We start from the raw sequence: 23,168 nt of genomic DNA, 5'->3' as shown, positions 1-23,168 counted from the left end.
AGAAAATGTGTCACTGTGGAGGCAGACTTTGAGGTCTCATATACGCTCATGATACTATCCAGTGTCCCAGACCACTTCCTGTGGCCTGTGAGGCAAGATATAAAAACTCTCAGCTCCTTCTCTGGCACCATATCTGACTAACACTGCCTTGTTTCCTGCCAGTATGACAATGGACTAAATCTATGAACTAATTGTAAGCAAGCCAGCACAATTAAACGTTTTCTTTGCTAAGAGTTCCTGTGGTCACGGTGTCTCTTCAGTGCAATAGAAACCCTGATTTAGACAGAGGCCAAGCTGAAAATGTATCTCTGAGGAAGTGCTTTTACTGCTACTTTTGTTCCCCAGTCCTTTCCTGTTCTGTTGTGATGTGAATAGTCTGCTTCTTCTCCAAGAGTTCTCCCAGTCATGGCATTTGTCCCCACTGTGAACTCACAGGTCTCATAAGCAAGAATTATGGGATGGAAGCGAGGGAAAAATGACAAACACCTCCCCATTCTGTTGTTTCATCCATATATTTTAGTTCTAGTAACACAAAAATAAGTCAGAGGATTTCAAAACTGTGCACTAGTAACAGGTCCTTAATACTATCTTATCGGTTGGTCCACAGACAAGAGCAGCCTGTTTCTGCCCCATCCCCACACTCCAGTTTTAAAGCTTTATACTCAGTCAAAGGCACTCGTGCCATTGGTTAAGGATGAGTGTCATACTTAGCCTGAGCTGTCAACTTGAAACTAATCCAGAGTCACCTTAGAAGAAGAAGCCCTTACTGGATTAGCTTGGGTTGCATTTTTGTTATTGATAATGAATGTAGGAGAGCACAGCCCCCTGTTGGTCATATCATTGTAGTCTGGGTGTCCCTGGGAAACCTAAGAAAGGTAATTAAACATGGTCCTGGGTGAAAGTTAGTACCCTAAATTTCTCCACGTTCTCTGCTTCAGGTCTTGCTTCCTGGTTCCTGCCTTGAGTTCTTGGCTTTGCTTTCCTCAGTGATGTGCTGAGCCTCTTAAGTCAAATAAACCTTCTACTCCTCAGGTTGCTTTTGGTCATGGTGTTTATTGCAACAAAAAAGCAAGCTAGAATAATGCGCTTTCACAGAGAGATATTTGTAGTTAAGAAATATCTGAGTGTGTGCATGCGCGTGCGTGTGTGTGTGTGAAATATTGGAAACTCTCAGTTGCATGCGCGCGCGCGTGTGTGTGTGAAATATTGGAAACTGAGAGTTTCCATTTTCTATGTGCTGTAGAAGACTAAGGAAGTCTGATTAGATGCTGAAGTGACAGCTCATATAGATAGCAACAATGAGGCAAGGTAGGTAATGTGGACTGGACCACTAGCTCTGACAAAGGGAAATAGGGTATAAGCAGGATCTAGGAAGGCCCGTGGTGCCACCACAGAGGAGCTAGAGATTATAAAACCAGCACACTTATGGAATTCAAAGTAATAGAATAAAAGCAGAGTAGGAATACACTCAAAATGTGGGCAAACTGTAACAAGAGATTGCCGAAGGAAGTAATCTTTCTCCAGATTGGAGGGAAAGTGCTAGAAGTTGACTACTAATGCCAATAGATCAACTGAAATGTCAGGCAAAGAAGGAGTTTAACATATTTGGCCTGCATCACCACCAGGTTTTTGACATTATATATAATTACAGTGTGCATGTCACTGTCATGTGCGGTTGTGTTGATGTGGGACACCAGAGGAATGGAATCTTCTTATAGTGCAGGGGTGGAGGAACAACATCCAGGAAGGCCTGGGCTCAGAGCCAGGTGTTACATATGGCTGCAGTGACCTGGAAAGATAAATCTTCCAGCCTTGTCAATGGGATGGCCAGGCAGAGCTGCCATCGAAGGGCCTTCCAAAGAGCAGAGCTGACTGTAAGAGGAGATCACATGATGCCAGGGGGCACCTAGTTACTAATGTTTTTCTTTTTTCCTTCATGATTCCCAGTAAAAAAGGAGTTTAAACTTTGAGGTGGAAATGAGGGTTAAAAGCCATGCTCATATTAGGGTGACCAAGGAAACAAGTCATCCAAGGAGGTTCACATGGTTATTGATGCCATGTGCCTCCTTTTAGTGAGATGATCAACTGAAAGTGTTTGCGGCTTCTAGGCCAGTAACCATGTCCTTCCTCTGCTCTCTGCTAAGTCATGGTGTTCGTGGAGCAGCGCAGTACATGGCAGTGTGCTGCGTTGTGGGACCCTGTCCTCCCTGATCCTTGAGACCAAAATACTGGATGCAAATAATGTTTACGCTAACCAGCTAAGCTTCCTGCTAGTTCCGTCCTTGGTTCTGCTACAGCCTGGTACATTAGCCTGAGGGATCTAATTTACTTTAAAATGGTAATTTCTCAACCTGCCTCAAAGAAGCTCAGGCGCCAAGGCCCATCTACCTGTCTGACATTGCCTTAAACCCTCGACCACCTGCCTGGGGAAAAACTCCCACAGAGGCCAGTTTCCCCAGCCCCCTCTGGGTGGGAGGAGTTTTCCTTTACTGGGGCCTTTAGTCTCCTTCCTGCTTTTGTTGGGAGGAGGCCTTGCCTTTTTGATCCTGGTTGCCCACTGGCATAAATACTCGACTTGAGTTTAATAAAGTTGCCATTTACTCTGGTAAATGAGCAAAGGTTTTTTTGTGTGTGTGTCTCTTTCAACCCTCAGGACAGTCGTCCATTCTCGTGGGCCCGAGTTCGGGAAAGCACGCGCCTGGATTCAGTGTGGGTATCCACAGAAAAGTGCCGGTTCGTACACTGCGTCAGTGTTTAAGGGGAGATGGAGGCAAAAGAGGATGCTTACTGGGCTTTGTAACTAACTTCAGATGTGAGTGCTCATAACCACGATGCGTTCAGATTCCTGAAGACAAACCAGCAGGCCTACGACAAACATCAAGGGAAGGACTCCTGGGATCTGAGGAGCACTGGACACTTTAGAATCATCTTACCCTAGATGTATTCCCTAAATGTGCCTACTGGCAATTTGGTTTATAATATTCACGTTTTACAAAATTGTCAATAATCATTAGCCATTTGCTCTTGGGTTGGGATAGTCAAGACAGAAGTAGTAACTGTTAGCTCTTTTGGTTAGCTTACTCCAGGACATTGTCAGGAAGGAAAGTAAACTTTTTTTTATCACCAATAAAAGAATTGAGGCCTCGCAGGGGTGGCATATGCCTTTAACCTCAGCACTTAGGGAGGTTAAAGGGGAGGCAGAGGCGGGCAGATCTCTGTGAGTTCGAGACCAGCCCGATCAAGAGTTCCAGGACAGCCAGGACTGTTATGTAGAAAAACCCTGTATTGAATAACAAACAAAAAATTGAGAACATAACTCAGAAAGGCAGATGCTTATCTGCCAGGTCATCACAAAGAAACTTCCAGTTGTGGGGGACTAAAAGTGCTGGGGTAGTTGGTACGTGAGTGGCTGTGCTTCGTTCCCAATAGCAGCCTCCATTCTAGACAGAAACAAAAATGTTTCCTTAGAGGCTGTTGTCGAGATGACCAAAGTTAGATTTCAAAGACATGCAGACACTCTTGAGGACCGGCTACAAAGTAAAATATTCTCTCCTGAAAACACTGTTGCTGTCCTGCACAAGAACCTCATCTAGAACCCAGAATATGCCTCCATGGCCCTTAAGGAGGGACACATCTCTAGAAACATCTATTGGGTGATCAGTTTCCCTCTGCACTGTTTTACTCTTGAGTGAATCTGTCCCATTGGTAAGTCTACTCAGTAGGCCACAGCTCTTGAGAGACAAAGAAACCTGGCATGAAAATTTTCTGTTTATTCCTTGGAAAAGAGTCACTGGTATGCAAGTTCATAGATGCTTTGCAGACTCCTAGGAAAAGAATTCTTATCAGCCTAAACAGTATGGAGATTGCTTCCCATCCACCTCTGTGGGTTATACATGTGTCAGTAAACATGCTGCCTCCCTGGTGTCTGTCATCTTCCAGTGGGCACCTGCCTTGGCTGAAGCGAACTTCTCACCATGCAGACTCTTGATTTCTCTATTCTCTATGAAGAGCTGCATTTCCAGGAAGTTCCTGTCTGAAGACTGATGAGTTCCCCCTTGGGAAGCAGCTCTGCTGAAATTAGGTAAAAGAAAAACACCAGAGATGTTCTCACTGTCCATGGCAACACAGCAATGACATTTTGAATAAGGGAATATAATCCTAGAAATGAATAAAGAAGGGAAAAATACATGGTGCTATATAACATTTCTGCTCTCGCTGTGAGACAGCATCAAGAAAATTCAAACCTTATTGTACTGCTTCAGACTTAGAACCCAGTGCTTGAAGCTTGGGTAGATTTAGTCATGTACTGCAGTTGACAAAGGCATCAATGTTCAAAGTTCAACTGTTGGTAAAAAGCCTGGCCACCCTTGGCAGAGCTTTTCAGCCTTGTATTCCACACCAAATCCAAGATCTTTCTGCCATGTTTTTTTTTCTTTGTTTGTTACATCAAGGCTTTTCAGTAATGACCAAGGGTCTAGAGCTGTATAGATCTTCCACTTGTACATTAAATTCTTTGTTCAAGTGCTTTTTGTGTTCCCTGTTCACCTTCGCAGCGAGCCAGAAGGAAGGAAGCCTGCTAATCATCTCTCACAGCCCCTAAATTTTCTAAAAGAATACTACAAATATATCATGTTCTAATCAGACATTTTTCTAAGAAAGAAATGATTAAATCATAAAATAATTGTACTACATGAAAGGTTTTGCTATGTTCTTAACACAAGAAAAACGGTTCTTCCATGACTACGGAGTCCAAATATGGATAGGAATGCAGGGAAGAAGCGTCGTAATTCACTGTGATAGCACATTATCAGGTGTTCTCGTTGCTGTGGGATTTTCCAAGGTGGACTTAGCTGAATCGGCAATGACTCATAAAGGAGCAAGAGAAGCAATTACATTTGAGGGCTGGCAGTTTAGGCTTAGAGACTGAAGAGCAAGAAGATAAACTGTATGGGAATGTAAGGAATAATTTGTCATTGCAGACAAAGTCTGCCCTAAAAGATAAGCCTTCGGTCAGTTGGCAACACATCACACTCTTCCTCTGCATCCTTTCAGCTCCATTTGGGATTTAAGTTCCCACCATAACTGATCTCTTAGAACTCAGGGTTACACTTAGGAGAAAAATAGACATGCTCGGATTGTGTTTACCTCCATTTAAATGGGCTGTATCTGAGGAGGAGAAGCTGGTTCAGAAGAGGAGACCTTCACCAAGGGAAAGGTTCACAAGTGGTGCTTCTGCAATGATGTAACACGTGAGCCATCAGTTACCTTGGTTGTAGCTATTGAACACACAACACAAGTATTCAGTTATCTTTCAAATGTTTCCCAGAATGTACAAAGAGAATAAAAGCTACATACCTGTAAACCTTGTAATTTTATTAACATTTGATCAGGACTGGTTATGAGAATTGTGAGTATAATTCTCCCAGGACTTTTGACAGAAAGTTCAAACAGATGGGTTGTTCGCAATCACTAGTCCCAGAGAGTGGTATGGAAAGACACCTAAGCATTTCTCTGTTTCTGCACCGAAAACCTTTCTTACTGATCCTGTTCCTCTTCTATTACTTTTGTTTTGTATTTAACCAGACATTTCGTTGTGAGTAGTCAAAAAAAAAAAAAAACCCAATATATTTTACTATCATCCCATTGCCTCTTAATGTTCTTAATTGAACTGAGTGCTTACTTTATTTCTCAGGCTGAGTTCCAGACTATCTACTATTACAATTGAACAGAAAAATTTTTTAATTTGTTATAATTATAAATATCGGGAGAACTTCCATAAACATTTTGCTTCATGTGTGAGATTAATTTTTAATTTGGATCATTTATTAAATAAAACATTAATAACACAATTAAATTTCCTGTTCTCTTTAGGAATAAATTTTTGCTTAAAACTTTAACGTAACTTGGCTAGTTTAAAAAATTATCTTGTTTATAACGTAGGCTTAAAGATTCTCTAGGTTAATTCTCTCTGGAGCATTAAACTGGGGGTCTTTAAGCAAAGGCTTCATTTTATACTGAAAATTGGCTTTCTTTAGACCCCTGAGTGGAATCAGAGAGTGACAGAGAGGCCGAGGGAAGCACAATTGCTACTGTCCACAGGGACTGACCCTCGGGAGATGGTGTGTCCATCTCAGGACATTCCAGACACTCTGCAATCAGAAAAACAACATCAGCCCAGACAGGATGCATGAGTCAAGGGCATCTAAAGGAGATGGACCACGTGGCATCCAGGCACTTGCTTTTCTATGACCAGGCTCTGTTTGTGGTCCATCCTGCTGGCCCGAGTGTCCTGGAAAGGAAATATAAACAGTTTAAATTGGGCAGCAGAGCTAACAGCTCTCGTGTGACTTTCAGAAAACATGAATGAACTGCTCAGAGCCGCCAGAATTTCCTGACTATTATAGCAGTGGACAAAAAAAAAAAATTCCTTACCATTCTGAACATAGACTATAGATGGACCAGAAAGCATGCAAAACGCCTGTGATCTTAAAATATATCCTACTTAGACAGCTGTGTGGAATTCCATCAAAGACCGAAGTTATACCTTAATTCAGTTTATCTGGTTGGGCTTTGAAGTGGCAATAAAAACCAGGAAGCCTCCTGACCTAGGTCGTTTCTAAAAGGAGTTGCTTTCTTTTAGCTTTAATTGTTCTAAAAACAGTTATATTTACAAGTATGTCAGGCAAGGGAGAGAAGAACCATATTTCTTAACACAGAAAATACGAAAGACGTTTAGAATCCATTCTGAGGTGTTATCAATGTAGGCTTCGCACTCACAGAATAAACCGCAGGCAGAATGGGATAAGGTGAGCACTAAGCAGCCAGGTGCATGCGCCAGCGTCTTCAGGGACCTTGTCACAGCCAAATGACATTTGTGATTGGAAGTTCCACCCGCAAGGAAAAGAACTTAATCAGGGTTCTAGCTTTTAAAGGAGAGGGCTTACATTTTGAATGACAGCATTCCTCTTTAGGTGAATTTTACCCCAGCTAATCCTTCTGGGGTAGTTAAGGACTGTATTCATTTTCTGTTGAAGCCTCCATGGATCGTGTTATCTTTGAGATGGTCTGAAGTTGAGTTTGGAAAAAGTTATTCAACAGTAGGGAAGGAGCCACTCGTTGTTGGGGGATCTATGCTCCACTTCCTATAGTTCACGAATTTTTTTCTCTTTAGTTTATTTTATTTTTACTGAAAATATCTTGGCCAGTCCAGTACTCATTACTGACTTTTTAAATGAATAAATGACAGAAAAATTAAAGCGGTTTCTAGGTTTGATTAGTATTTTTTAATAATCACAATGGAAGTGATTAATGAATTAATCAGCATAAATTCTTTGTATTTAATTAAGAAATTTGAGGTTCAAGAATTCCCAGTGTTGGTCTCCCATAGCCCACTATTTGCAAGGTATTTTCCACTGTTTCGTGTAAACAGATTCTGTGTGTTTCAAATTCTACTTATTTTGTAGACAAAATTAGTCCTAACACTATCACTATTTCTTTGGGAATTCTTTAAATAACCACATGACAAATCATGCTAACCTTATTTTATTTTATTTTTTGTCAAATTATTTTTTGAAATGTGAGCTTAGCTATCTGAGCATTTTCAACATTCTCCCACTACACGGAGAATATTTTATTCATCACCTGAGCTCTGCATTGGCCCTCCAGTCACTAGGCAGAGTTCATCCTATTTGGTAACTGAGAGGCCATGTTTCTTGATTCCCCATTTTGCTGGTGTCACCGGACACAGTTGGTCCTATTCCTATCAGTAAAGGGGAGCGACTGTTATTGGCGCCCTGTGTTTCTGGTGTGACTGGAAACAGGGAACCCTCTCCTGTAAAGGAGAGCCATGGTTAGTGGCGCCCTGTGTTTCTGGTGTGACTGGGCACAGGGGACCCTCTCCTGTAATGGAGAGCCATGGTTAGTGGCGCCCTGTGTTTCTGGTGTGACTGGGCACAGCGGACCCTCTCCTGTAATGGAGAGCCATGGTTAGTGGCGCCCTGTGTTTCTGGTGTGACTGGGCACAGGGGACCCTCTCCTGTAATGGAGAGCCACTGTATTGGCACCCTGGGTTGCTTGTGTGCTTCTTTCCGTTTGTAGCCTCACCTTGCCAGCAAGTGTTAATCATCCCATCTTCTCCCTTCTTCCCAATCCTCCTGTTAATTGCAGGAAACAGCAGAAGCATTTTCTTTTTGCTTTCTTAAGACAGAATCTCCCTCAATATTCCGGGACAAGCTGTAGTTTGACTGTATACCATCCAGACTGGCCCCACCCTTGCAGGAATCCTTCTAATTGGGGCTGCCAAGGTCTGGGATTACAGAGATGAGCTATCCTATCTGTCTAAGCCTTATTTTTTCTGTGTAGACCTGGCTGTCCTGGAACTCACTCTATAGACAAGGCTGGCCTCAAACTCACAGAGATCCACTTGACTCTGCCCCTCAAGTACTAGGATTAAAGGCATGCACACCACCAATGGGTCCTAAGCATATTTTAGTATTTCCTCCAATATACTTATTCACCATAACATCACACTTAAGAAGGAATAATCAGAATGATATACTAAATTTATTTCAGTATTTGACCTCAATAAGCTGCTATAATTTCTTTGCAGGTTATAGAAAAGAGCAATATACCATCTCATGACTTTGGGCAAATGTGTTTAATGGCAAATATATGATGGGACCTTGGGTGTTCATCTTCCATAAATGTGTGTGTGTGTGTGTGTGTGTGTGTGTGTGTGTGTGTGTGTGTAGATCTGTGTATGCTTGTGTGTTTAAAGAATCTGGGCCAGCCTAGATATATCATAGCTGCTACACAGATTACTGAACCAACACTTGCATTCAATAGAGAATTTTTTAAAGGTAAACTTGTACTCAGAAGTTACTTAAAACTATAAAAATCAAAAGTACCGTGATTTTTAGAATTTAAGTTATTATTTCTTGCTCTTCGTTCTATGCTTCTCTCAATGTCATTAGCAGAATGGGGTTTTATTCCATGTAAGTACTGGATTTATTTTTGAAGCAAATTAGAATTCTTCATGGAAGGGAGCACTGTGGGAGTTTGGAGCAAGATGTTTTGGCAGAGAGCGTATGAGAAACTTTCTCCATGGGTATTTCTGTTCCCACTGGAGAAAAATACCGGGAATGCGGTGCCTCAATCTGTTCTCAAAAGGCTTGAACTTGAAGTTCACACACTCAAAGGGCTTAGATAAAAATCTATCCAGGGCCCTGCTCTGTGGATGCTTCTCACTGCCCTGAGGGGTGTATTTCTACCCCCCTCTTCTCTCAATCTATATATTAATTAAGAAAAGAAAACAGGAGCAGAGGAGTGCAAGTCACATCTAGTACAACCTGCTTTGCACATTTTCAAAACAAACTCATGTTTTAAGAAAAAAAAAATCAAAGTTGTCTCTCAGATCTGTAATGTCTCCCAAAGGCCCCAGAGTCCCCAGCATGCAGTGCCGTTGGGATGAACTGGAATCTATGATATTTGGGGACTGGGGAGGGGAGGTCTTCCAGTTACTAGAAGAATGCCTGGAAGGGGATTATGAGAACCTTTACTAGTCCTTACTGGTGTCTTGCTTCCTGACCTTCAGATGATGCGTGTTCTACCACACACTCTGGCAGTGTGACATTGCTGCACATGCTCCAGACAACCGAAAATTCCAAAGTCAAAAATCAAAACAGGTTTTTTGGTTTTTCAATCTGAAAATCTCAGGTGTCTGTTGTAATAGCAACACTTACTATCACCTCAGCAGATAACAGAAAAAAGGCCATTCTACTAATTCTGATCTCTTTCTTCTTTTCTCTTTCCCTAGATGATATAATTCTCCCTCCCTCCCTCCCTTTCTCTCTCTCTCTCTCAATTGATTGAAGAAAAAGCCTCTATGATCTTCCTCTATTGCTGCGTGCTTCAAACAACAAAACCAATCAGCCAACCAAAGAAACAAACAAAAAAGGGAAACACTAGCCATACTCTCAGATGGTCAAGATGCAATTATTAAGTTTCTAGGAAAAGGAAGGGGTTTTTCAATAGAAATCTATTCAATTTTGAATTTTATTCAGAAATATTGAGTTCAGAAATTGAACAGGTTCCATAGTTAGAACTGCTTCTTTAGAGAATCAATCATGTTAGATTACCTGATGGATGTAGAAACCCAGAAGTTATGTGCATTGTACAAGAGTTATATGTCAGACCCAATGTTAGTCACCAGTAATATGAGAATGGACATTTGTGCTATGATTTAGTAGATTGACTCATGTTCTATGCTCAGTAATATTCACTACAAAGAAGTTGAAATATGGGTGCCTTTTTTCATTTTTGCATAGGAACATGGAAACACTTTTACCAAGTCATGCAGCTATAAGTGGCAAAGCTGGGAATTAAATCTAGCTCTCTAACTCTAAGAAATATGGCGTGTGTGTGTGTGTGTGTGTCTGTGTGTGTAGCATTTATAAGCTATTATATGAAAAAGAATATTTATTTCTGTCCCTTAGATATTTTCTGTTGTTAAACATATTAGTTATCCTCTTGTTCAAATAAAAATACATATCAAATATTACTGGTATGAAAAACAACATACAATATTTGGAATTACTTTTATATGATGGAAATTATCAGCACAATACAAAGTCTGCTAGAATATCTATCACTCACGTAGTCGGCCTTCCTTGCCAATGTGGTGGGAACACTTGAGATCTATTCTCAGGAATTTTGCTGTATTTAAGTAAATATTAATCTGAAGTGGTGGTATGTAGTGATGCTCAGAATCTAGTCATCCTGTAGTTGAGAGCTTGACCCTTGGCCAGTTTCTCATTCCCTTTTCTTCTTCCATCTACCAACTTCTACTCTCTGGCAGTCACCATTTGATTCTCTTCTTCTAAATTTGTTCTCTCTCTCTCTCTCTCTCTCTCTCTCTCTCTCTCTCTCTCTCTCTTTTTCTCTCCTACAGATAATTGGGAACTTGCAGTATTTTTGTAGAAATCAAGTTTATCAAAGCTGGAAAAATTGCAGCCTCAGGCATGATTTGGGAGTCACCTGACCAATGAAAGTCCATAAGATGTTAGGTATCTTTGGTAAAAAACACATATCTAAAAATTCCGGGCTCACTAATAGCAGGCAGGAGTTAAGACCAGAATGGTAGATTCTCAGCGGAGACTCCTCCATCTACAACAATAGACAAGTGTGTTTTAATAATATGTTTTTCTCCCTTCCCCTTGGTTCATGGCTTTTTATCTGCCTAAGGGAAGAAAATCGAACAAACGCGAAGAGCACCCAACGATCCTTCAGCAATTTTAAAACAAAAGTCCAATTTACAGATGAACCTGATCACACTAACCAGTCTTAAATGTCCTGTTGATCCCAAGCTTTCATACAATGGGGCTTTCATAGCTGCGGGGCGAGCGGTATGTGAAAATCGTCAGGAGTTATGTTGGCTGCTCACAGAGGAATGTTTTTTCTTAGATAGATAAAGATCAGGTTAGTTTTCACGGTGCCAGAAATGAGATAAAATTTCACTTCAAAACCTGAGCTGTGTTGATCTTCCTCCCTTCGTTTCGTGTCGCCATTTATAGCAGTCAGGGTCAGCACAACCATCTGCTCCGATTACCTCTTCGCTGTCCTGAGCACGTGACTGTCCTGCGGCCTCTTCAGATGAACTGGTCACACAGACCAGACCCAGCACAGACGTACCCGTGTGGCGTACTGTGTATTTTTTTTTTAAAGAGAAAATAAGGCCAATTTGTGAGTTCTTTCACAAAGTCAGGCATTTTCTATAAGTACTATCTGACAGAAGGTGAGATTCCTGATTTGGAATAGGGAACCCTTTTTTGTTTTTGTTTTTTGTTTTTTTTTTCCTTTTTCCCTTTGACCTACTTCAATTTATGTTCTCGTAGAGTTCATGGCAAAACGTTGCATTTCAAACAGCCCAGTCACCTCTCCTCCTGACCTCCAGCTTTTCTCCCTGTAACTGTAAGAACAGTGACTCTGAGTTTTGCAAAGGACCGTGCTTAGTCCTCGGCCTGCGCGGGCATTTGAAAAATTAATATGAAAACCGCTCAGTTTGTGCATACTCATAAACTTTAACCCTCATTTTGTCAAAACTTGTGCCAAGAAGATGGTTTTCTTAAGGATTAGAACAGTCACACCCTTCAAATTGCAAATTCAGTGTCTCTAAATGAGACAGCACAAAGCTTTGAGGACGGCTGGGCTGGCGCGTCTCTTCTGTGCCATTGCGAGGACAGTTCTTGGATTGCATGCTACACAACAGTCTCCCCAAACAGCCCTGAAACCTGAAACCTGGGGCAGGTATGAACTTCGGGAAGACTTTGGCAAAGACAGACCACACCTGTTCTAGCTTCAAGAAAAGTAAATCCTTTGAAGACAGAGCTGGCCATGAACAGGAAGAAGACATCCCTCAGGCCTTTTTTTATTTCTGAGTCCACATCAAGACACAGTTCCCGTTTTTGGTGTCTTCACTCAAATTCAAGTTTGTTTTAGTTTTCCCCTCTGCTTTCCTGAAAGTTATTTTAGAAGTTTGACACATGATTAAATTCACCTTACATCCCTTGCGGTCTTAGAGTACAAATTAAAAGTTTTAATGTCTGACTATAATATGCTGTGTTTAGATACTCCGAGACAGCAGTCATGTGTAACCCACCATGCGGGGCTCACACATGTGCCAATCCAAATCTCTCACTCAAGTGTCCAAAATGCATTGTGACAAGTGAAGGAACACAATGGCAGAGAGATAAATAAACGAGCCTCTTTTCCTTTTTTTACTCCTACCACCTATTTTTTTTTGACAGTGATCGCTGGTGGGTTAGGAAGCATGTGACGCTTGTGAGTGGTACAGTGGACAGCAGAAATAAGTTGCGAGCCACAAAGCAGTTGATTTTACCGGAGCTTTTCTTAGTCTGTCATGTTAAACATAATCATTCTCAAAAATCAATTATTTTTTTCTATTCCAAGGGGCCATCTAATGAAGGGAAACAGAAAGAGATGGAAGATGTGGCAAGAGCCTATCTGTACTCCAGGACTCAGCCCAGGCAGAGAGCACTGCAGGTCTGACGCAGCCTGGTCAGTACAGTGAGCTCCTCAGTCAGGGCTACAGAGCTGGAGCAGGCTACAAGAAGAGAAGGGGATAGAGTGGAAAGTAGAAAAAGAGAAAGGATAGGGAAAAGAAGAGAGGGAAAGAAGGGAAAAGGAGAAAAACAGAGGGGAGGGCAAGGGGAAAAGGAGAGGGATGAAAAAAGAGAGGAGGAAGGAGGGTCATATTGTTGGTCCAAACCGGTTTGTCTCAGGATTGATTCAGGAGTTATGTCTGAAACACATCAAAGTTACAGTCATCTTAAAATAAAAGGCCTTAAAAAGGACATAGCTCCTGTCTTAGAGTTTTTGTTGCTGTGAAGAGAGAACTCTTCTAAAGCAAAACAATTCAAGTACCAGATGGCTCCCTTACACTTTCAGAGGGTCAGTCCATCATCATCATGGCAGGGAACACGGCAGCATGTAGGGAGACATGGTGCTCGAGTAGGAGCTGAGAGTTCTACATCCTGCAGGCAACCGGAAGTCAACCGAGACATATCAGAGCCTGCCCCTACAATGACACGCTTCCTCCAATAAGGCCACACGTACTCCAGCAAAGACACACCTTCTCACAGTGCTACTCCCTATAAAATTATGGAGGCCAATTACATTCAGACTGTGATATTTAAATGTGCTAATGCCAGATATTAAACAATAATATTATTTTATAAAAGATAAACAATACAAAGTTATAATATTGGGGACTGAGAGTCCATGATCTCCACTAAAAGCTATGCACTCAGTCTTCTGTTAGCTTGAGCTGGAGAATGAGGTCCAGGCAGACACTGCTGCTGAGAGCAGTGACACTGAGAACTGGGATAGTGACAGAGCATCCACAGAGAGTTCTAGTAACCCACAGAGAGTTCTAGATTCATTTTTCGACATCCCTGCTGCTGAACACAAAGTCAAAACATAGACTTTGTGAAAAGTCATGCCTGAGCCACAGTCGCAGAGTCAACTGAAAATGACGTTGAAGCTAGTATCTGTGTGTAAATTTAGTTTGCTGAGATAGAAACAAGAATCCAGCTACAAGTCCTTCAGTTTACAAAGGTTATCTTTCTTCATGATACCCTGGTGCAATAGTAGCATAGAAGATGCTGGAGTAACCAAAAGCTGTCTAATTGAATTTAAGGCCTATTTCATGGGACAGAGCCCATACCTGGTATGGTTCTGGTGGTCAGAACCCAAGACTAGCTAGGACAGGGGCCTAGTGGGAAAAAAAAAAAAACACCTACTGTTTTTCTGCTAAAAGGACATAGCAATAAAATGATTTCTGATGACATTTGGCTATACTCGTACATCACTACCTCAGTCAGCCAGAATAACGAGAGAGAATTTTCCTTCTGCAGGAAATGGCAGCTGACAACTAACGCAAAGACCCACAACTGAACAATGTGCAGAGTGAGAGACGCTGAAGCACACATTTTAGCATAACTAAAGCTTCAATCACACATGAAACCCCACACACTAATAGTGGGAGACTTCAGCACCCTACTCTCACCACTGGACAGGTTTGTCAGAAAGAAACTTGTCAGAGAAATAAGGGAATGAAAAGATGTTATGACTCAAATGGACTTAACAGACATCTAATCAACATTTCATCCAAACATGAAAGAATATACCTTCTTCTCAGCACCTCATGGAACCTTCTCAAAAACTGACCACATCCTAGGTAACAAAGCAAACCTCAACAGATAAAAAAATATGGGAATATTAAACAATCTTTAAACTACTGTGCAGCAAATGAAGACAATGACCTCCAAATGTAAACAATGTATATATATATATATATATATATATATATATATTGATCAGAGGTAGAAATGTGTAGTGCAATATAATAAATATATCCTAAAATTGTATCAATATATAAACTATTTTAAATAGAGGTAGGAGCATGCATAGATACAACATGACAAAATAACCTTGCATAGAGGTACACATATTGTAAACAGAAATAGAAGCATATTCAATATAACAAATATAATTTGAATTGTATCAATATACAAGAATCTCTACCAATGTAAATTGTCTGTAAACAATAGCTCACAAGTATTCACTCTATTACTCACTATTATTGTTAGTGTGAGCAAGCTCACACTAATCTACCTATTATCCTATTCAATTTCCTTTTTTTAATGTGAGATCCCAAGCCCAACCACCAACCCTATACCAGTTATAATCAATCCTTCAAAGATGTCCCTCACCCAGAGAACAAACTTTGTAGAGAGAAGGGCCATCATCTTCTAGAATTGTTTACAGCTGTCATGGGGTCGATGTTCTTTCTATAGAATCCTGTAAAACTAAAATGATTAGGTTTCAAGATTACTGTCTGGTATAATTGCAAATAGTCTCTGAATAGGCAACAGGGTTTCTCTGAAGTTTTTATTTGGAGTTCTGGCCAGAACATTGTAAGAAGGTGTATCATTTCTGGTAACCAAGTTGGAACCATCTTGAGCAACTGATACCCCAAACCAGTCTTATATTAGCACTAGCAGCATCATGACATCATATCAGTCAGGTGCAGTCATTGTTGTGGGACCCCACCTTTTTCCTGGGAACTTCAAAGATTACTGCAGGAAAATGTTAGGGAGAACTCACAGATCACAGTCCTTTGGACGAACGAGGAACAGGAACTGAATCTCCGAATCTAGCAGCCAGGTGAAAGATGAGAGAGAGAGAGAGAGAGAGAGAGAGAGAGAGAGAGAGGGAGGGGAAGCATGTGTGCAAGCAAACACACACCTTTTAGTGCCTAAGGCCACACCAAACCGGGTACATCCTCTCGAAGGACATTGGCTGAAGGAGGTTCCCCAATACCACAGTATAATTCCATAACTCCTGTGTGTGTGTAACTGTGTGTGTATGTATGTGTATGTGAGCATCTTTATGCACACATAAAGAGGTAGAGAGAGAGAATACACGTGGCTTTTATTACTTTATATTGTTATAATTTTTCATTAGTAACATTATTTATTCCTTGTTGAACCTAACTGATAAATTAAACTTCTTCATAGGTGTGCATATATGGGAGTCAAAGAACGTATGTAATGTTCAGAAGTATCACATGTGCAATACTTGTGGAAAGTTCTTGTAATATATATCTTGCATCTAGGATATACACATATATATATTCTTTATTTTTAATTATTTAAAGCTTTATTTTAGTAAACTTCCAACTTAGTTCTAGTCTTACACATTATTATTAACTATCTTGATATGATAAACAAGGGTAAACTTACCTTTAATTACAATGCAATCAACAGCGTTTTTATGTCAAAATTCATTATACGTGTATATATGTATGTGTGTATGTATGAATCCATCATACAAGCATCCATCATCTACCTACCTATCTATCTATCTATCTATCTATCTATCTATCTATCTATCTATCTATCAATCATCTAAGTATCTTTAATATGATAGGTTTTTGCATCACTAATTTTATTCTTTTAATGGGGTTTATAGTCTCACTACTGAAATTTCTGAAATCCTCCTTTTAGTTAAGAAACCATACACAAAAATATATCACTTACCTGCATGCCCTGATGGACTATCCTAAAGCAAACCCTCCACATTTCTGTACTTGGGCTAAGGTCTGGAACATTACTGACACCATAGAGGATGCTCTCTCAGTCCTTCCTAACCACTAGCATTTTTCTGTTTTCCAAAAATAGCCACCATCATGGCATCTCATACCGTAAGGTGGTTTTGAAATTTATGTGATTTCAACTTTATGGATTGAAAATCATGAAGATGTCTTGCTTAAATACCCCTTCTGAAAAGGCCTCCACTGACCACAGGAATGTAGCTGGCTGCCAGCCTCCAGCTGTGAACTCTGCCTGGCCTATTTCAGCCCTTAGGACAAAGTCACCCTATTTTGAAAATCCTTAGTCAATGACTAAGTCAAGTGACAGCACCTTAAGAGTCAGCTCTTCCCAATGTGTTTTCTAAGCAGTTACGGAAACACTGGTGGTCAAGGGCTTTGGGGGAATTTATACTCAAAATTATGCTGTGGTATTATCAGTGTATGCTCCAGAGTTCCCATTAGACTGGCAGGAAACTGGTCATAGCTCATATTTGCACCACACTCTGATGACTTCCTTTGTTTATTCCTGTTTCCTGTTACTTTTTCCCTTTTTCTAGGTATTACCTTTCCTGATAAGTTATTGCTGTGTAGAGCCCAGTTTTGTTTGACTTTGTTTTAATACAATATTACCTGTGTACCTGATAGTAGACATCTGGCTGTTTCCACTTTGAACTGTTCTGAGTAAAGACACTATGAACATATATATGTGATTTCTGAAAGACTATTGTTGTATTTTTTGAGATAAAAATCTCAGTATGTTTCTCAGATGGCCTTGAACCAGTGTACTCAAGCAATCTTTTTGCTTTATCATCACAAGGCCCATTCTCCTTGGCTGTAAAGTATTTCTGTATTAAGATGTTTTCAGTCCTTTGTACAATGGCTTGAAGATGTGGGAGGTGATGTATGCGGGAATATGTTTGCCATTGGTTAATAAAGAAGCTGCTTTCGGCCAATGGCTTAACAGAGTAAAGTCAAGCTGAAAGTGACATATAGAGAGAGTAGATGGAGTCAATGAAAAGCCATGTAGCCACCTCCATAGACACACACCTTCCCTGGAGCCTGCTGAAACTTTGCCAGTTGATCACAACCTTGTGGTGATGCACAGATTAATGGAGGTCGGTTAGCTTAGGATATAAGAGCTATCTAGCAATATGCTTAAGCTATTGGCCAAACAGTATTGCAAGTAATACTGTTTCTCTGTGTTTATAGAAGGGCCGGGTGGGAAGGAAACATCTGCCAACAGCTTGGGATCAAATAGATTTCCAAAACAGCCTGTAGAAGAGTTCTCCTGGTCCTGCAGTCATTTCGTCTCAAAGATAACAGAGAGGTCTGCATTAATTATAAACTGTTTAGCCTAGTAGCTTAGGTTTCTTATTAACTCTTATAGCTTATATTAGCCCATAATTCTTGTCTGTGTTGGCCATGTGGCTTGGTACCTTTTTTGGTGAGGCAGTCACATTTTGCTTGCTCTGTGTCTGGATGACGACTGCAGACTGAAACTTCCGTCTTCCCAGAATTCTCGTTGCCCCACCGGTACTTCCTGCCTGGCTGCTGGCCAATCAGCGTTAATTTAAAATACAAGTGGCAGGGTGCAGACCTTTGTCCCGCAGCACTTCTTACTCTCCTTAACGTCTTTCTTTGTTAGTCTTTAAAATTTGAGATTTAGTGACATGAAAATTTATAACAGGATGTTCTTAATGTCTGTGTCCTTATTGGCTGACAATAGTTGGCTCTTTAAAGATGTGTGTCTCCCTTTTTTGGCTTGTCATACATTTTGCCTCTTACATGAACAGACACACTCCTTGTTGTTTAGTAGGCAGAAAGCGTAAATAATTCCAACTGGAACTATTGTCACATACAAGTTTCTTTTAATGACACTTAACAGTAGTAAATCACTTTGTTCCCACAGTGACAGCAACATACCAGAAACTATAATGTTCTATCAAATGCCTTTTATGCATTCTAGGAGATAGCAATGTAATTCTCCCCAGTACTATTACTACGAGTTGTCTATTTAATTTTTTTGAGGTTTATTTTTTTCTAAGGGTTAAATACTCTTTATTTGATATTATATATAAATCACAATGAATGACTTTTAGTGGTAAAGGGCAATAGCCTTTGAGAGTGAATTCTAATTACATCATCATGAAGAATAGACAGTTGCTTTCTGACATTAAACTGCCACCTTTAACTGACAAATGCACAGGAACAGAAACACAGGATTGATTCTGAGACAATGAGAGACTTTTCCCAGCGTTTAAGCATATTCATCTGTCCAGTTATATAAATCTAAGTATAAAGTTATTCACTAGGTTCTGAGGTAACACCCCCACCTTTGTGGAAAGCTGAACACTTCTAATTAAGTCCCATCCCATCTTGAGAAGGGGAGAGCAGTGTAGTATTTATACAACTGGATATTTTTAAAGATCATATCCACTTTGTTCCAAGCCGATTTTACTGAAAACAGGACTGTCTGACAAAAATACACTAAGCCGTTCATGATCTGAATTCTGAGTATGAATTAAATTTTGGTACACATTAAAAGTCATGACACACTTGTTTTGTAATGAATACGGAACTGGTATTACTCTTTAATAGCCTTTTCAAGATAAGCTATTAGGTCTGCCCTTTTTCCCTTCTTCTTGATTCCAGTGAAGATTATTTTTTGTTCCAGAGATGTGCTTTTTGGTATTCTCCAAATACTCCATCAGTGTATTCTATCTCCAGGTGATGGATGCCTTTGTTTGATAGGGGAGTTCAGCCAATCATATTCTGTTCATGGGGCGTGTCGCCCTTAGGCAAAAGTTTACCTATAAACCTGGCGAGTGTGCTTCCTATCTCTCTCTCTCTCTCTCTCTCTCTCTCTCTCTCTCTCTCTCTCTCTCTCTCTCTCTCCCTCTCTCTCTCTCTCCTGGCTCTTGCGTCCGGACAGATCATTGGGATTCTGGTGTAAGTCTTCCTTCTGTTTATTAAAGCTATATATTTTATATTAAGCTTGTCTGGCGGATCTTTTATTACCAATCGCACCGTGCCCCTTCTTTTGTTCTCATTAGCATCTGTGTAAGAGCATCCAGTGGCCTGGCATGTTTTCCACCCAAACAGACCATGGTGATTTGGTCCAGTCTTATGCTTGCCTCCCTATTCCACAGTGTGACAATGGACACACTTCTGAACAAAACATCTTCTTGCTTTTCCCAACATTGCTCATTTCTACAACCTGAGGATAGATGTCCTGCATTATTAATTTTATTTATTTTTACAATGCATTTTGATCATATTCAATATCATCTGCAACTCCCCCCATAAACCTCCTCTACCACCTCCCACCCATTCACACATTCCTCTTTTTTTCTCTTCCTCCTCTTCTTTTTTCTTCTCTCATCCTCTTTCCCCCCATAGTGCTATGTCACCCAGCTAGTTGACCTACACAAGCTTATTTATTTGAGCTTAAACTGGTGATTCTATTTTAAAAGATTCTGAACCCTTTAGGAAGTGGAGTCTTGCTGGAAGAAGTAAGACTCTGGGGTGGACCTTACAGTGTTACTGCTGGCCCCAATTTCTGTTTACTCTCTGTTTCCTGAGAGTGGATGCAAGGTATGCAGTGCCTTCTAGTACTGTGAACATATTTTCCTTACTGTAGTGAACTTTATCATTGAAGGGTTCAAAAAAACCCTTCCTCCTTTATGGACTCTGTGTCAGGTGTTTGGCCACAGTAATCAGGAAAGTAATCAATGCATTCCATAGCAATCTTTGAGAATAAATACTCTGTTATCTCAAAGAATCTGAGATTCACAAAAGTACAATAACACATTGAAGGTTGTCAACCAAGTATTTCGGGTCCAGCTTGAAGCTAGTGTCATTGCTCAGTAAATCAAATACTTTTCTTTCTTCTTTCTTCTGACTCTATCTTTGAGTCCAAAGAATCATTTTTTTGAGAGTCTTTTGTCAACCATTTTATTTTGTTCATAATATTCTTGGTCGTAAATTCTATGAATGTGGCTCAGAAAATCTCTAATATGAAGCATAAAGCTCTATTTTTAACATGAAACATAATATGAAATCCAGTATGAGCTCACTTATGAATGACTTCAATGAACTAGCACAACCACACACCCCAAACTCAATGACTTAGTAGAGAAGTAAAGTGTTTATTTTTCTGGCTTTGAGTGGTAGGTTAACTAGACTTTGCCTCTAACCTTAGGTAGGCTGCACATGTCTTAACTCAGGAGGTACACACACACAAAAAAAACTATTCGTCTTGTGATAAACACAGGTGTCCTCTGTTGTGCGATGTGATATGCACAAAGGCCTCATCTGAGAACTTTCAAATTCTTTTGCCCATATTCTATGATCTAAAGCAAATCACAAACTACAGTGAAATTCATAAACTGAAATGTGTCTTTTCTTTTAAAGAAAGGTTTTGAGAGGCTAAAGAGATGGCTCAAAGGTCAAAATCTTCTTTCTCTTGCAAAGAACCTGGGGTCAGTTCTCAGAACCCACACACAGCAGTGCACAACAGTACATTTGTATGTACATGGTAAGGAGAAACACATGCAGGTACATACATAGACATAAAGTTTTATTTTTAAGAGGAAAGTTCTAAAAGCTGGAAAGATGGATCAGGGGTTATAAGTACAATAAACATTTCCAGAGGACTGAAGCTGTAATTTGAAACCCCAAAAGTGTTATTTTAGGGTTATCCATGTGCTGTCTTTTGTATGGGGCTTGGCACTATAGTTTTTGTTATAGTTGTTATTATTTTTAATGAATTGTACTCACTTTCGACCAGAAGTGTGCCCACTTCATAGGAGCTTCTGCAGTGTTTTATGCAAACTATATAATGAATAAACTAAAATTTTGTAAGATGAGGAAGTATCACATAAAATGTATTCACAATTCTAGGAAAGGCATCGCATTGAGTTGAGAAGAGCAGAAAATATTTGTCAATTCAATTCTTATTAATAATACTGATATGTCTCTAAAGAACAAAATGCCACAGAAAGATTCACTTTAATGCACTCATGTATACAAACATCTAGGAAAATTATCAACTGAGCATAAGGCAAAACTGACTAATAGAGAGATGGGTTCAATTCTGAAAGTTGGATGCCACAAAGAAAGAAAGGAAAGAGGTGTAATGGCCACAGCAGCTCCATCAGAGACAAGCAGAAAAAAAAAATAGGCGAGAAAGCACAGAAAGCATCACTTTTAAATGTAGAGCAGCGAATTTCACAGCGTTTCTTTATTCCTAAGCTAAAAACAGAGCATCCAGACTCTAAGTAAATAAAAATACTTAAGTTAGGGCTCAGAGATGAACAAGTTTAACAAAGGGAAAAGGGAGGATATGTATTATTGTTATTATTAATATTATTAAATGATTTAAAAATCAGACCCCATTTACTTAAGAGTTTTGTTGTTGGGAGTTTCCAAATGTCCACAGGACATCGTTTGTTTGTCTTTAGATCGGAGTGGTAAGGAAAGTCCCAGGCTCATGCTCCCACCTTTCCACCCAAGAATTCATCTTTAGAGATCAAAGAAGGAATAACGTACTTCTTGCCTTGATGCAAAGCTCTGCTTTCTTATCACACAGACAAAGAACAATTGGTCAAGTTGATCTGATCCAAATCCCTCTGGACAGCTGTCATTTGGACCTGAAAAACATCAGCTTTGATGATGAAAATGAGAGGGTCAGGGACAGAGCGAGGAAGAGAGTGAAGTCTATCAAAAGGGCTATGATGGACTGACAGCAGGAGAATGTTTTTGTGTATTTAGAGCTGCAGTTTAAGTAGACGGATGATAGTATAACTTCATACGCAAACTTAGTTTTGCTATCGTGTAGACATTAAATGAAGTTATTAAATCTGCTAAAGAAATACTACATGCCATTTTCCCTTTACAGTAGAAAAAGAACACACTCATAGCATGGTCTGCTGTGTACAAATCCAGCTCGCCTTTATGCACCTTTCATATATGGTCACTCTATCAGTGATTCTTTGATGGCATATTGTCCATCACTGAACAGTAAGGACACCATGCATCAATAAAACAATGAAAGTGCTGGAGTCTCTGGCTTTAAACACATTTGGGTGAGTTTCTTTAACTGAACTGAGGGGGTAAAAGGGCTGTTGAAGAAGTTGTCCATGAAAACTTTTAAGCAATTTTCTCCTTTATTTCATCTTTTAATTTTTCTTAAACAGAGAGCACTTAACAGTGTAGCTCTGAATATTTATATGTCTGAGCTTCAGAGACCAAAAAAGAAGTATAGGATATAACATTCAGGATAGAACAATACTTTTGTCTGCTACACACTTTTTTTCCAGATGTAAAAGCAACCTACATCTGTTGGTTGTATTGTAATTTTCTGCATGTGGAAAAAACACTTTGGATTTTGATTGCCTTGTACTGCTCTTTCATGCAAGAATAACACACTTCAAAATAACTCATTTTTATAATTTAATAGTATTAAATTATAGTCTGAGAAGGAAAAGATTCATGC

At 39.9% G+C, this 23,168-nt stretch overlaps 1 pseudogene; it reads right to left on the bottom strand.

Moving 5' to 3' along the window:
* Window positions 1–19,256: 19,256 nt before the first annotated feature.
* On the bottom strand, window positions 19,257–19,873 carry LOC125394185 (cytochrome c, somatic-like; annotated as a pseudogene).
* Between the last annotated feature and the right edge of the window lie 3,295 nt (window positions 19,874–23,168).

This window comes from Myodes glareolus, chromosome 20 (genome assembly GCF_982192425.1).
Source record: "Myodes glareolus chromosome 20, mMyoGla1.1, whole genome shotgun sequence".
NCBI lineage: Eukaryota > Metazoa > Chordata > Mammalia > Rodentia > Cricetidae > Myodes > Myodes glareolus.
The sequence above is the reverse complement of the archived record's forward strand: the minus strand, read 5'-3'. Positions and strand labels throughout refer to the sequence as shown.